Genomic DNA, 13,993 nt, shown 5'->3' on the forward strand with positions numbered 1-13,993 from the left:
AAATAAAAAACAGCAAATAATTCAAAGCATTTATCTGCATTTTTTAGTTGCTATAGGACTAAAAAATATCTGACTGGCAGCTGTACTAACCAATCAAAACTTTTTTTTTTATATGGCTTCTGCCCCCTTGTGTCTGTGTGGCCCCTTCTGCTGATTTTGTGAAGGATGTAGTAATGAGGCTATTAGCAAAGTCATGGGACAATTTAACCAATCAGATTCATGATTTTCACTACAGGGGCGGGGCCATGGCCGTCTAACCCCTTCTCAGTGTTCTGATGAAGGTACTACACACTCATTGGTTAGTCGTAATACAGTGTGCCTGCTGGATTAGTTCAATAGTTAGCTAACCATCATGGAATTGTGATTGCATATAAGACAAATATTGTATCGTTTCTAATTGAAAACCTTTTATCAGGAATAAAACTTTATTTTGTGTACTTAATGTTTTGGCTGTCCTGGCGTACTGTAGGCATACAAATGAGTGACATTTGTTAAACAGCTGTAACGTTACTTGTAGGAACATTAAGCATTGAATGTTGTGGTCTATCATAAATGGTACTTTTGCTATTTATAGCTCTATTTCTGGCTGTTAATGTTTATTAAGTTTATATAACTAAGACAGAGAATATGCAGTTATTGTAATATTCATATGATAATGTGTAGGTCGGCAGGGGTGGGGTTTTGCAGCAGGGGTACCTAACAGTGTTGGGCACGTTAAAAAGTAATTTGTTATAATTACTAGTTACTCCAAAAAAGTAACTGAGTTACTAACTGAGTTACTCCACTATAAACATAACTAGTTACCAGTAAAAGTAACTATTGCATTACTTTTGTGTTACTCGCCCTCGTAACACCCACCCCCCGCCCCCACCTTCTCAGAGTGTGTTTTATAAGCCAGATGAATAGAGTGCATGACAGCAAAGACAACAATCATTGCTTAGGCGGTTATCTCATTCTCCCCTCCCTTGTGACTCACACACACGACGCACACACACACACACTTGTGCCTTTGTCTGCGCAAAGTAAAAAAAATAAGTTAATTGAGTGGCTAAAGTAACGTGCAGTAACAGGGTGTCGGAAATGGTAACGACGTTATAGTGACAGTCAGAGTAATTAGTTAGATTACTCGTTACTGAAAAAAGTAACGGTGTAAGTAACGCCATTTATTTCGACGCCGTTACTCCCAACACTGGTACATACTGTATTAACTTCACGCCACTGCTTAAGCCAGAACTCACTGGAAGTGAGAGGAGCATGTGGATTGAGGTGGTGGAGTAATTTTACAGGATTTTACAGTAATAACAGAGAGCAACACAGTTCTGAAGAGCTTTTTTCTACACCGCTTCACCAGAACTATGTAGTGCAGTTAGCATTAGCATGATGCTGAAGTTCATATTTTATTTATTTTAAAGCAAAGGAACTATTTATCACTACATAAACTGTGTAAATGAGATTGAACACATTCAGTTGTGTTTTGTCCGATGGGCCTTGGCCTGCTCGTCTGAGTGTCTGAGTCTTTTTGTCTGCTGCTGTATTTGACCTGGTTGTCGTGTCCTTGTGAAAGCGTGCCCGTTTACCTCCCGGAGTTAATTGGCCGAGCACCAGGGTGAAGGCCTGCCTGCCTTCTCACCACCTCGCGCTCTGGCTCCTGACTGCACAGCCCTGCTGTAGGGTTAAAAAATAAAAATACAGTTACTATACTGTATGCTTGTTTTGTACAATATTTAGAAATATGTTTGAATGTGTGTATATGTGTGTGCGTGTGTGTGTGTGTATTTGTATGTGCGGAAATACATATTTCATTGCCCCTCAGTCTGTCAGGTTGTGCACACAGTCCTCTCAGTGCTACACCAGCAGCAGTGTTATTAATAAGGGGGGTTTAATGAAACTCGGCCATACATTATTCATGCAATATTCCAAAGCCCCAAAAAAAGAAACGTCTAGACGCCGGAGCGCCGCCGCCAGACCGGAGCTGTACGCCGAGGTATTGGAACACGACCAAATCCACATTCTCTCTTTTCCTCTTTTTCCTTCTTTTCTCTTTCTCTCTCGCTTTATTTCTTTCTTTTTTTCACCGCCGGAGCCCCGCCCCTCCCTCTCTACTTCTCTCCGTTTTCAATCAGTTTGATAAATGACAGATTATTCTGCCGAGAGATGAGATTCTGGCTTTTTCCATTTTCTCTCTCTCTCTCTGTGCCTCTGTTCTCCTCTCCTCTCGTTTTCCCCCTTCAGTCACATTCCTCTCGCTCTCTTTCTGTCTCACTTTCTCGCTCTTTCCTCTGTCTCATCCCTTTGTCTTTTCTGCCACTCCTCTTAAATATCTCTTTCCATTTCTCTTTCTCTCTCCCATTTCTGTGCCTGTGCTTCTCTCTCCCTCCCTCTTTCTTTCTTGCCCTCTCTCTCTCATTCTCTTTTTTTTCTCTCTTGCATTTCTGAGCATATGTCTATATCGTTCCCATTTCTTGCATTTCTATGATTGTGTGCATTTCTCTGCTTCTCTCAGTTTTTTATTTTCTCCTTCTCATTTCCTTTTCATTTCTAAGCCTATCTCTCTCTCTCTCTCTCTCTCTCTCTCTCTCTTTTGCGCTCCCTCGTCTCTTCTTAGCTTTTGATTTAAGATTCATCTGTGGGTTATCTGTATTTTTTCCTGAATTTTTATTTATTTCTGCAGTAGCTGGAGCCGGTTGGAGCGAGTTGGAGTCGAGATGAGAAGCTGCATTAAAATTCATGTCTGCTCATATTCTTTTTCATATGAGGCGTCGAGGCTGTGTGTGTGTGTGTGAGTGTGTGTGTGGTGTTGGAGTGTGTGTGTGCGTGTGGTAAAGAAGAGAGTGTGCAGTGGTGGTGGATGGTGTGTGTGTGTGGTTTGTGTGGGGGGTTGGCTAGGCATTGATGTGAATGTGTCAGGGTGTGTGTGTGAGTGTGTGTGTGTGTTTGCATTTGGAGGTCGCCCCCCTCCAGATATGCACCTGAAAATTGGATTTTGTGACTCCAGTAGTTTGAGTTAAGAAGCCCCGCCCCTCCCCCGCAGATGCGCCCTGGCACACACAGGGGTGGAGGTGTAGACTGAGACCGCTGGTTACGGAGACAATCAAACCGTCAGCAGGCGAGGAAATAAACCCCCCCCCCGTATGATTTATTGTGTTTTGCATATTTAAATGGGAAATACAGTCAGTGTGAACACAAAAATATATAGTTTTTTAAAATGTAATTTAATTTAAACCTGAAAGAAAATCATTTTCTGAAGGGAAAAAGATCACCTGCTGGCCCTGAACAGCTAAAACTGTTTTATAATGGTAAGAAGTGTGATTTTAACTGATAGGGATTTATATGCTGTTTAGTGTTGTAAACCCAAATAAACCAAGTAAAAACATACTGACCAACATACTCCACAGAGAGTTAATTAAACTACACCCACATATTTTACTTCTTTGATTGAAGACAACAAGACGTCCGCCCCACCCTGTTACCTAATTATAGAGTATAAACAAACTGTAGAATCTATTTATCATACGTTTAAAGCAGCAATTTGCAATTTGTAAATGTTAGGTAAAGTCTACCTAACATTTCTTAGTATATTACACAAAACCTCGGCTCTTGGCATCATTTATTTGCATATTATTTGGGTGTGTGTCCCCAACCCTCATCCACCATTAGTGTGTAGTCCTTCCCACCAGAGCAACCTTTCCTTGGGTACTCAGTTATATATAATATAATGTTTTTTTTTTTGCCTGGACACAGTGTTGTAGGTAAAAAGAGCAAGTTACCATTTTATCTACTGGTACTGTAAAGTATAACAAAGTGCTGGTAGTGCATTGAACTGAAATGCAGTAACACTTTGCTGAATTAAATGTACCATGCATATATGTACCATATGTACCAATGTACCATATATATGTGTGTGTGTGTGTGTGTAGAGAGAGAGAGAGAGAGAGCGTGAGAGTGTGGGGACAGTGATCACAATATTGGCCTAGCTAGGTCACATTATTTTGGATTGTGGGTTGTTTGTTCCCGTTGTGCCATTATCTATCTCTCTCTCTTTCTCTCTCTCTCTCTCTCTCTCTCTCTCTCTCTCTCTCTCTCTCTCTCCCTCTCTCTCTTTCTAACTTTCTCACTGTCTTGCACCCTCTCTCTCACACCCTGTCTCTCTTTCACTTTCACGCTCTCTCTCACACCCTCTCGCTCTCTTTCACTTTTTCATCTTCTCATACTCTCGCTCTCGCTCTCTCAGCAGTACACTCCATAATGCTTGAAAAAGGGGCAGAGTCTGATTTCCCCTGTATTGAAGGAGATGTGCACTTGCCAATACCATCCTAGTGTTGTGGTTTGTATTAATGATGGGTGGGGTAAGTGGTCCTCTGAATTGGAGAGAAAATGGGAAAGAATTAGAAATAAATTATTAAATGGGTAAATAAAAATACGAAAGTATCAACAGAATTAAAAATAATAATAATCATCACATAAGGTACTTAATGTGAGCTGATGTTTAAACCGATCATTAATAAACTCGTATAATCCTCAGTCTGTAAACGACAGTGTAAGATCTGAGAGTCCGTCACCGCCGCTGATCACACTCCACCTGCTAGCCTGTTTCTAATGTAAATGAAGTGTGATGTGTTTGTGCTGCCAAACGAGAGAGTGTTGATGCAGTTCGTGTTGATGATCTTTCGAGTGCTCGGCCATATGTGATCTCAGCTTCTGTTGAGGCACAATTTACCTGCGTTTCTTTTCAACAGCAAAAAGAAAAGGAACATTTGATATCATGCCTGTAAAATACGAATATGTATGTTATTTCTGTACTATCTGATAAAATGATGAGGATGTGTGAACAGATATTCAGGAAACATGTTTAGCATCTTTATCTTTATAGTAGAACCTCAGCCAGTATGTTCATTTTTGAATAGAAATCTGTTTATGTTTCAGCCTCTAATCCCGCCCACTGGCTCACCCATTCCCCTATTTGCACACCCCGGGATGCCAGGTATGGAATACAATAGGAGGTGAACACAGCGTGATGCAGCTTTAGCATTCTCTTTAAAAGCTCAATAAGCAGAGATGCAGGAAAACACAGTAAATACAGACAAAATGTTTGATTGATGGCTAAGTTAAGCTAACATTAGCTAGGTAGTTTATCACAACCTCTAATAGTGATGGACATTCAAGTAATACAGCACCATTAAACCAATTCACCATAAAAAAACTGAACTGAACTGAACTGAAAAAAAGAACCCTTCTTTAATTTTACAACATACAACATCACATAAAATCTAATAAAAAGTACCATGGATTACCCTATAAAAGAGCAGAAACATTGAACATTATTGAAAAAACATATAATCCTTAACAGGTAATGTCCTAACAAAATAATAATAATGCTGCTGAGAACTTGGTCTTTGGTCCACCCATTCCTGGGACATGCAAGTGCCTGATTTAAACACACAAACACATCAGCATCGACATTAAGTAAATTACACCCATAAAATGTGTTACTCCCTATTACTAACGCCAGACGAAAATCAACCGAACCCATGCCTCTTGACAAAAACATAGATGGGAGGAGGGAATCAACCATAACATTAATGACATCAGTGAGCACCTGAAGCTCCCCAAAGTCCCATGCAACTCAGACAGCAGCAACACAATGAAAATCACATGAAAACAACTGTGTGGGTGAAAATTACCCGGTGTTAGCGTTCTAGGGTTAAATATTAATCAAAGACGACAGTAAACACAAAATGAAGTTTTTTAAATGAATTTCTAAACATACATGGCCCTGTGTGAAAAAGTGTTTGCCCCCTCGTGCCATCTTAATGGGTTTCATGTCAGGATCTAAATCTAGGCCAATCCAAAGTCTACTTCAAAATCTAGTCCATTCAGAGCTGACCTGCTGGTGTGTTTCGGATCATTGTCCTGCTGCAGAACCCAAGTTGACTTTAGCCTGAGGTCACAAACAGATGGCTGAACATTCTTCTTCAGGACTTTTTGGTAGAAAGTGGATTTCATGGTTCCATTTATCACAGCAAGTTTTCCAGGTCCTAAAGCAGCAAAACAGCCACAGACCATCACACTAGCATAACCATGTTTTACTGTAGGTATGATGCTCTTGCTCTTGACGCCAGATGTAATTGGACAAAAAGTTCAGTTACATGTAAAAGTTCAACTATTGTCTCTTCAGCCAACCAAGTATTTTCACAAAAGTCTTAGGGATCATCAAGATGTTTTCTGGCAAAATTGAAACGAGTCTTGGCACTTTGACATGTAGGCCATTTTGCCCAGTGTCTTTTTTATGGTAGAGTCATGAACACTGACCTTAACTGAGGCAAGTGAGGCCTGCAGTTCTTTGGATGTTGTTTTATCTTTTGTGACCTTCGCTCTGCTCTTGTGGTAATTTTGGTCGGCCGGTCACTCCTGGGAATGTTCACCATTGTTCCACGTTTTTGCTATTAGTGCATAGTGGCTCTCACTATAGAATTTGTTGGAGCCCCAAAACTTTAGAAATGTGTTTATAACCCTTTCCAGACTGATAGATTTCACTTACTTTCTTACTTTCTCATTTGTTTCTGAATTTCTTTGAATATTGGCATGAGGTCTAGCTTTCGAGTATTGTTTAGTCTACTTTACTTTGTCAGGCAGGTTCAATTTAAATTATTTTTTAATTGAGAACCCAACTGTAATACACCGTTAATACGTAATTACACGTAAGTTAATACTGTAATACACAGTTAAGTTATGTTTTAACTGGGAGGGCAAAACACTTTTTTAGTTTTATGATCTGAAACATTTAAGAGTTACAAACATGCAAAACAATAAGAACTCATGAAGGGGCAAAAACACTTTTTCACACCACTGTAACGGCATGCCGAAATTTGCCGCAATATGGCATGCATTAGTGAGTGTATTAATCAGTGCAACTGATAAACCTTTGCCAGCAATATGCAAGTTATGAGAGTCAGAAATGGAAGAGAAAGAATCAGTGTGCTTCAATTTAGTCTCGACATGCATGATCAATCACACTGTAGCCCATTTTCCTGAAGCCAAACCATGTCCAACCATGAATACACAAGCAGCCAGTGCAGTATATACCAACACACTTCTTCACGGTGTGGTATAGTGCAGATATAAACCCACCTAAATGCTATAACGACATTATTGCTCATTAATTAATGTCACTCAAATTTAACAATGTTTGTTTGCGGTACGTGATAATTGTGGTGATGTGACATTTTAATGCCAATTGGTGAGCTTATGGCTAATGCATTATGGTCCACCAGTTAGCGTAATCTAAACTGCATGGTGGGCTGCTATGCAGCTACAAGCCCATTAATTAGCTTGGTTGGTTTGAGATTGTGAGTTTGAGACGAGTATGTGATGATTTAGTCATGCAGTTTGGATCATGCATCTTGTAATGAGGTTAAAAGCCTCATAAAAGCATCATAAAGTATCACTGATAATGGGTTTAAGATTATAATGCAGTCTGAGGTTTGAAGTGTGTGATAATTGTGAAGATGCTAATTGGTGGGTTTACACCCACAGTACATTAAAGCCCACCCATTAGCATAGTGCAAACTGCATGATGGGCTATAGGGCAGCTGTAAGCTCAGTAGTTAGCAGCAGTGCTAATTGGATTGAGATGCAGTTTGATGCTCATCGGTGAGCTTCTAGCAGCATTAATGCCCACCAGTTAGCATCATGCAAACTGCATGGTGGGCTGTAGTGCAACTGCAAACCCAATAATTGTTTGGATACTAATTGGTAGGTTTATTGCTGCATCATAGCCAACGATTTAGCATTGTGTAAGCTGCACAGTGAGCAATAATGCAGCTGCAAGCATACTAATTAGCATGGTTGGCTCAGTGCAGGTGGGATATAATGCAGAAAAACTGCACAGTGGCTTTAATGCAGCTGTAAGTTCACCATTTAGCAATATTGCTAGTGGGTTTGAGATTGTGATGCAGTTTATATGACATGATTTGGTGGGTTTATAGGTGTTGCCCAACAATCAGTATCATGTAAACTGCACTGATAACAAAAAGGCAGGTATAAACCCAACAGTTAGCATCAGTGCTAATTTGTTTGAAATTGTGATGCAGTTTGATGCTATTTGTTGAGTTAATAGCTGTATTACAGCCCACCAATCAGCATCATGTAAACTAATGCAGCTGTAAGTTCACAATTTACACTATAGTTAGGTGGTTTAAGATTGTGATGCGATTTAGTGCTAATTGGTGAGTTTACAGCCTTATAGCCCATCAATCAGTATCATGTAAACTGCACTGATGGCAAAAAGGCAGCTACAAACCCAACAGTTAGCATCAGTGCTAATTTCTTTGAGACTGTGCTGCAATTTTACAGCTGTATTACAGCTCATTAATTAGCATCATGTAAACTGCACTGATGGCAGTAACAGTTAGCATCAGTACCATTTTTTTATCGTGCAACAGTTAGCATCACTGCTAATTATTTTGAGATCGTGACGCAGTTTAATGCTATTTGTTGAGTTTATAGCTTTATTACAGGCCACCAATCAGCATCATGTAAACTAATGCAGCTGTAAGTTCACAATTTACCCTTTAGCTAGATGGTTTACGATTGTGATGCGGTTTAGTGCTAATTGGTGAGTTTACAGCTTTGTTACAACCCACCAATCAGCATCATGTGAACTGCAGTGATGGCTCAACAGTTAGCATCAGCTGTAATTAGTTTGAGATTTGTTTGAGATAGCCCACCAATTGGCATCATATAAATTGCACAGTGGGCTATAATGCAGCTTACAATTTTACAATTTATGTTCACAATTTACTCTATTGCTAGGTGGTTTGAGATTGGGATGCAGTTTAATGCTATTTGGTGAGTTTATAGCTGTATTACAGCCCACCAATGAGTGTCATGTAAAGCCCAAGGCTCAACAGTTAGCATCACTGCTAATACATTTGAGATTGTGATGCAGTTTAATGCTATTTGGTGAATTTACAGCTGTATTATAGACCACCAATCAGCATCCTGTAAACTGCAGACTGGGCTTTAATAAAGCTGTATATGCACCAGTTAGCATCAGTGCTAGCTGGCTTGAGATTGCGATACAGTTTGGATGAAGCTAATTGGTGGGCTAATAGAACACTGTTAGCATGAGAGTAAATCAGAGTGATATACAGTAGGTAGCATAGCTATTAATAGTGTTATCAGTCTTATCTGTAATGTTGTGAATACGTGTGCAGTAAGGGGGTGAGTGTGTACAGTATTTTAGCTGTTAGCTGCACTGTTGTCTGTAGGGGCTCGACTGGTCCTGTACAGTTAGCATGTTTTATCATATTTTATCATATTTTAGTGTGAGCCGGGCCCGTTCGCACCCCACCTGCTCTCCAGCCCGACGTGGCGAGGCCCGGGCTGGTACCTGCTACCGGCTCGCGCTGCCGTACGCAACAAAGCGACGGGAAGAGCTGCGGCTGTTGCCTAGCGATGCTGTTGCCATGACGACCGGCCAGCCAGCCAGCTAGTCTGCCAGCCAGCCAGGCAGGCCGGCTCGGCTAGAGCTATAAAGAATATGCTGTTATATGTACGTCGCTGCAGTGGCGGAGGGAGGGAGGCCATGGAGTTTAGAGCTGAATGTGCTTTGAGGAGTGTGTGTGATTGTGTGTGTGTGTGTTTGTGTGTGGCAGCAGCATGAAAGGGAGAGTGAGATAGAGAGAGAGAGAGAGAGAGAGAGAGAGAGTTAGTGAATTCTCTTTATGATTTACCATATATATGAGCCCAGACGTGGTGGTGAGGTGGGGTGGGGGGTAGTTGGGGGGGAAGAGTGATATTGCAGTCTGGCTCATTTGCTATTCTGTATTAAGAGCGGGACAGAGGGCTGAGGGGGGGTGATGTGGTGGTGTTGGGGGTTGTATGGGTGTTGAGCGGGGTGTTGGGGGGTGCAGTGCAGGACAGGGATTGAATTCTGAAAGTAATTTGAGCTATATCGGGATAACCTCGCCACCCCCACCCCACATACACACTCGCCCCTCTGTCTTTGTCTCTCTACTGCCTTCTACACACACACACACACACGTATATAGACACAAACACACACACACACACACACACACATAAATGCAGTGGCAGTAAGAAAAAACAGGCATTCCGCAGAACCACTATTGTCTCGAGGCTGAGCTGCACTTATTTATTTATTAATTTATTTTTAGTCTTTGCAGGTTTTGGTACAGTGGCGATTCCAGAAAGCCTTGTATTGCATTAAAAACACATTACTAATATTAATTTTCACTTATATTTACATTTATATGGCGGTTTATATGTATTTATATGTAGTTAATATTCAATGCTAGTACTGATCATTTGAGAACTGATTTTACCAGAACCGAGCCACACCATAACCATACTACAAATGCATACACAATTCTTAGAATATAAGCATACAGAATAAACTGCTAATCTATAATCTACTATCTATAAAAAATAGTAAGATGGGGTACGTGCAACGTAAGCTTTAATACAAATACAAGCTCTAAATGTCTGCCAGAGTATCTTATCTGTTCGCAGAAATCCAGCCAGATGCCACCGATCACCATCAATATCCCCCACTGGACTGTCCACTGTGGGTAGTAATATTAGATTCCTTAGTGTAATCCCGGTACACACTACACTGTGGGTGAACAAATGTTAAATACCAGAAACACAACTTCAGAAATGGAACAATACTTCCACCTGCACCTACTATCAACCCCTTACTACAACTCCCATAATTCAGCTGTACCCATTATCATCCCTCACTCCAACTCCCATAATTAACCTGTACCCACTATCAGACCTCACTACAACTCCCATAATTCACCTGCACCCACTATCAGCCCTCACTACAACTCCCATTATTTATCTGCACTCACTCTCAGCCCTCACTCCAACTCCCATAATTAACCTGCACCCACTTTCAGCCCTCACTCCAACTCCCATAATTCACCTGCACCCGCTATCAGCCCTCACTACAACTCCCATAATTCACCTGCACCCACTATCAGCCCTCACTACAACTCCCATAATTCACCTGCACCCACTATCAGACCCTCACTACAACTCCCTTAATTCACCTGCACCCACTATCAGACCTCACTACAACTCCCATAATTCACCTGCCCCCACTATCAGCCCCTTACTACAACTCCCATAATTCACCTGCACCCACTATCAGCCCTAACTACAACTCCCATAATTCACCTGCACCCACTATCAGCCCCTTACTACAACTCCCATAATTCACCTGCACCCACTATCAGCCCTTACTCCAACTACCATAATTCACTTGCACCCACTATCAGCCCCTTACTACAACTCCCATAATTCACCTGCACCCACTATCAGCCCTTACTCCAACTACCATAATTCACTTGCACCCACTATCAGCCCCTTACTACAACTCCCGTAATTCACCTGTACCTATTGTCAGCCCTCAATACAACTCCCATAATTCACCTGCACCCACTATCAGCCCTCACTACAACTCCCATAATTCACCTGGCCTTACCATGAGCACACTGATCTTACTCACAAAATTGCTTCACATAATTTACACAAGTAAAAAAGCTAAAACATCTGCTGTGGTTCAGGGACTAGATGTTAGTGTCAGCACTTGTAAGCCCCTGTCTTAGAATATGTGGTGTGTATATATGTGAGAGTGTGTGTGTTTATAACCTTCCTGGGTGTAGCTGTGTGTGTGTGTGTGTGTATGTGTGTGTGGGCTGGACTGATTGTACCATAGATCAGGTTTATTATGCAGCAGAAGCTCTGAGATCTGTGGCAGTGCAGTGTCACTTAAGGCTGGGGGGGTGATGTGCAGCCCGGCCTGCTGACTGGACCAGTGTGGACGGGGAGGGGTGTGGTGGAGTGGAGGCAGGAGAGGCATATATGAAATGAGAGAAGCAGGATACAGAATCAGGGTGGTATTGTGGTGTGTGTGTTTGCAGTGTAATATAGTCTGTGTGTGTGTGTGTGGTATATGTGCATTGCGGTTTTAATACAGATGTTAATCATCTCTGTCCGACTCGTTTATGCTGATTTGAAAGCTCCCTATATGAGCATTTCATAATGAATGGACTGTCATAGAAATTGACAGAATTCAGAATACATAAATTGATGACATTTTCTTTACATTGACTTTATGAACCCTACGTTTATCAATCTGTTATTAATCAGAAGTGAAAAGCTGCTGCCTGAGAAGAGCAAGGGGGAGTGGTTGTAAACATGAGCTAACCGTGTTGCCTCCACATGGCTGGGCACGTGCTTGTAAACGCAGCAGCTGACAGCCTGTCGAAAGCTGTGCACCTAGGTTCGGCACAGTTTTGTGCAAATATTTCCAGTTAAAGCTGAAATCACGCTTTTAATCCCAGAAAAACGCTCTTATTTACCTTTTAAAAGACCATTCAAATGCCAAATTAAAGGGACAGTTACTGTTGTTTTGCTGTTTTTCTCAGGTTTTGAGTAATCGGCTGACTCTATATCACTGACTCAGCTCTCGGCCAGTCAGGATCACTGATTCATAACAGCACGCGGGTGGGGCTGGTGATGTCATGAATCCTGTATTGTTTAATATTGCAATATATATAGTAAAAAAAAACATTGCAATGTCAAAATTTTTCCAATATCGTGCAGCCGTACTTCATATACATTCAACAAATACAGCTGATATTTAGAGTGATTTGGAGGATGTATCCTACTTTACTGTCAGTTATGCACATTTCTCTACAGAAGTACACTGCTAAGGGAAAAATAAAAAAACAGCATCATTAAAATTGATTGAAAAGGGCAAAAAGCAGAAAAGGGCTGGAGTTTCACCACCACATCTTGTTACACTGTTTCAGTAGTGACCAATAGTCTACTGAGATCAAGTCTTGAGAGAATAGTTTCACACATGTCCCACTCTCCCTACGTCTATATGCAGTCCTCCATGTGGACGGGTGTTTCCGGTTAAGAGTATGCTGTGCGCTATTGGCTGCCGCTTCTTACCGGTGTGTAGATGGATGAGTGCTGAGTGTTATCCATGTAAATTGTAAAGCTTCCTTGGCACTCTAGAAAGGTGCTATATAAGTGAATAACTTCATTCATTCATTCATTCATTCATTCATGTATTCATAATGTGTTATTAATGCATTTAAAATGCATGATATATCATACATAATACTTTTTTTAACAAAATTCTTTTGTCACACATATGACCTTGAGGGATCTCTCATTCTTAATCCATAGGGATAAATATGATGTAGCTTCACCCTTTACAGCTATAACAGCTTCAACTCTTCTGTTGGAGGTTTTACACAAGGTTTAGGAGTGTTTATAGGGATTTTTGACCATTCTTTCAAATGAACTTTCCGCACTGAACTCAAAGCTCATCCATGTGTTTATGGAGCTTGCTTTGTGCACTGGTGTGCAGTAGCCATGTTGGAACACACTGTAAATTTGCATTAAGAAAACTTACTGCACTAGATTTTGAGTTTTGAGGCCAACTCAAACTTTTAAGTTTTGAAAAAAAAAAGAAAGATAGTTGTGCCAACTAGAAATCTTTAGTTCAGATAATTAATTTTTTGTATGCATAAAACTTTAAATAAGGAGTCTTACTATTTAGTCTAACTTAAAAAATCACTTTGTGTTTGTTGTTAGTTGGACTCATTTATGTTCTATGGTATGTGTTTTAAGGTTCTGCTGACCATCCTTAAAGATCAAGTTGTACATAAATAAAATTCACAAAATGAGCACAACACTACATTTTCTGTTAATGTAAGTTAGCAACTGAGAAGTTATGACTATTGCTTATCTGTCTTATTGTCAGTCATATAAGTATTGTGGTAATGAAAAATATCACAGTAACTTGCTCTTATAGCCTTTAACACTGAGACCAGGCAGTTAACTATAATATAACATATATACAAATCCCAAGAGAAGGCAGCAGCCTGTGGGGAATGACTACACACTGATGGTGAGTGAGAGATGGGAGGACACATCCAATATGCAA

The 13,993-nt window shown here is 40.7% G+C and overlaps 1 protein-coding gene across 1 annotated transcript in view; it reads left to right on the forward strand.

The window, feature by feature from the left end:
• dpf1 (double PHD fingers 1) overlaps nucleotides 1-13,993 on the forward strand; it is a 108,478-nt gene that overhangs the window by 68,656 nt on the left and 25,829 nt on the right.

The sequence above is a fragment of the Astyanax mexicanus genome, chromosome 18 (genome assembly GCF_023375975.1).
Source record: "Astyanax mexicanus isolate ESR-SI-001 chromosome 18, AstMex3_surface, whole genome shotgun sequence".
Lineage (NCBI taxonomy): Eukaryota > Metazoa > Chordata > Actinopteri > Characiformes > Acestrorhamphidae > Astyanax > Astyanax mexicanus.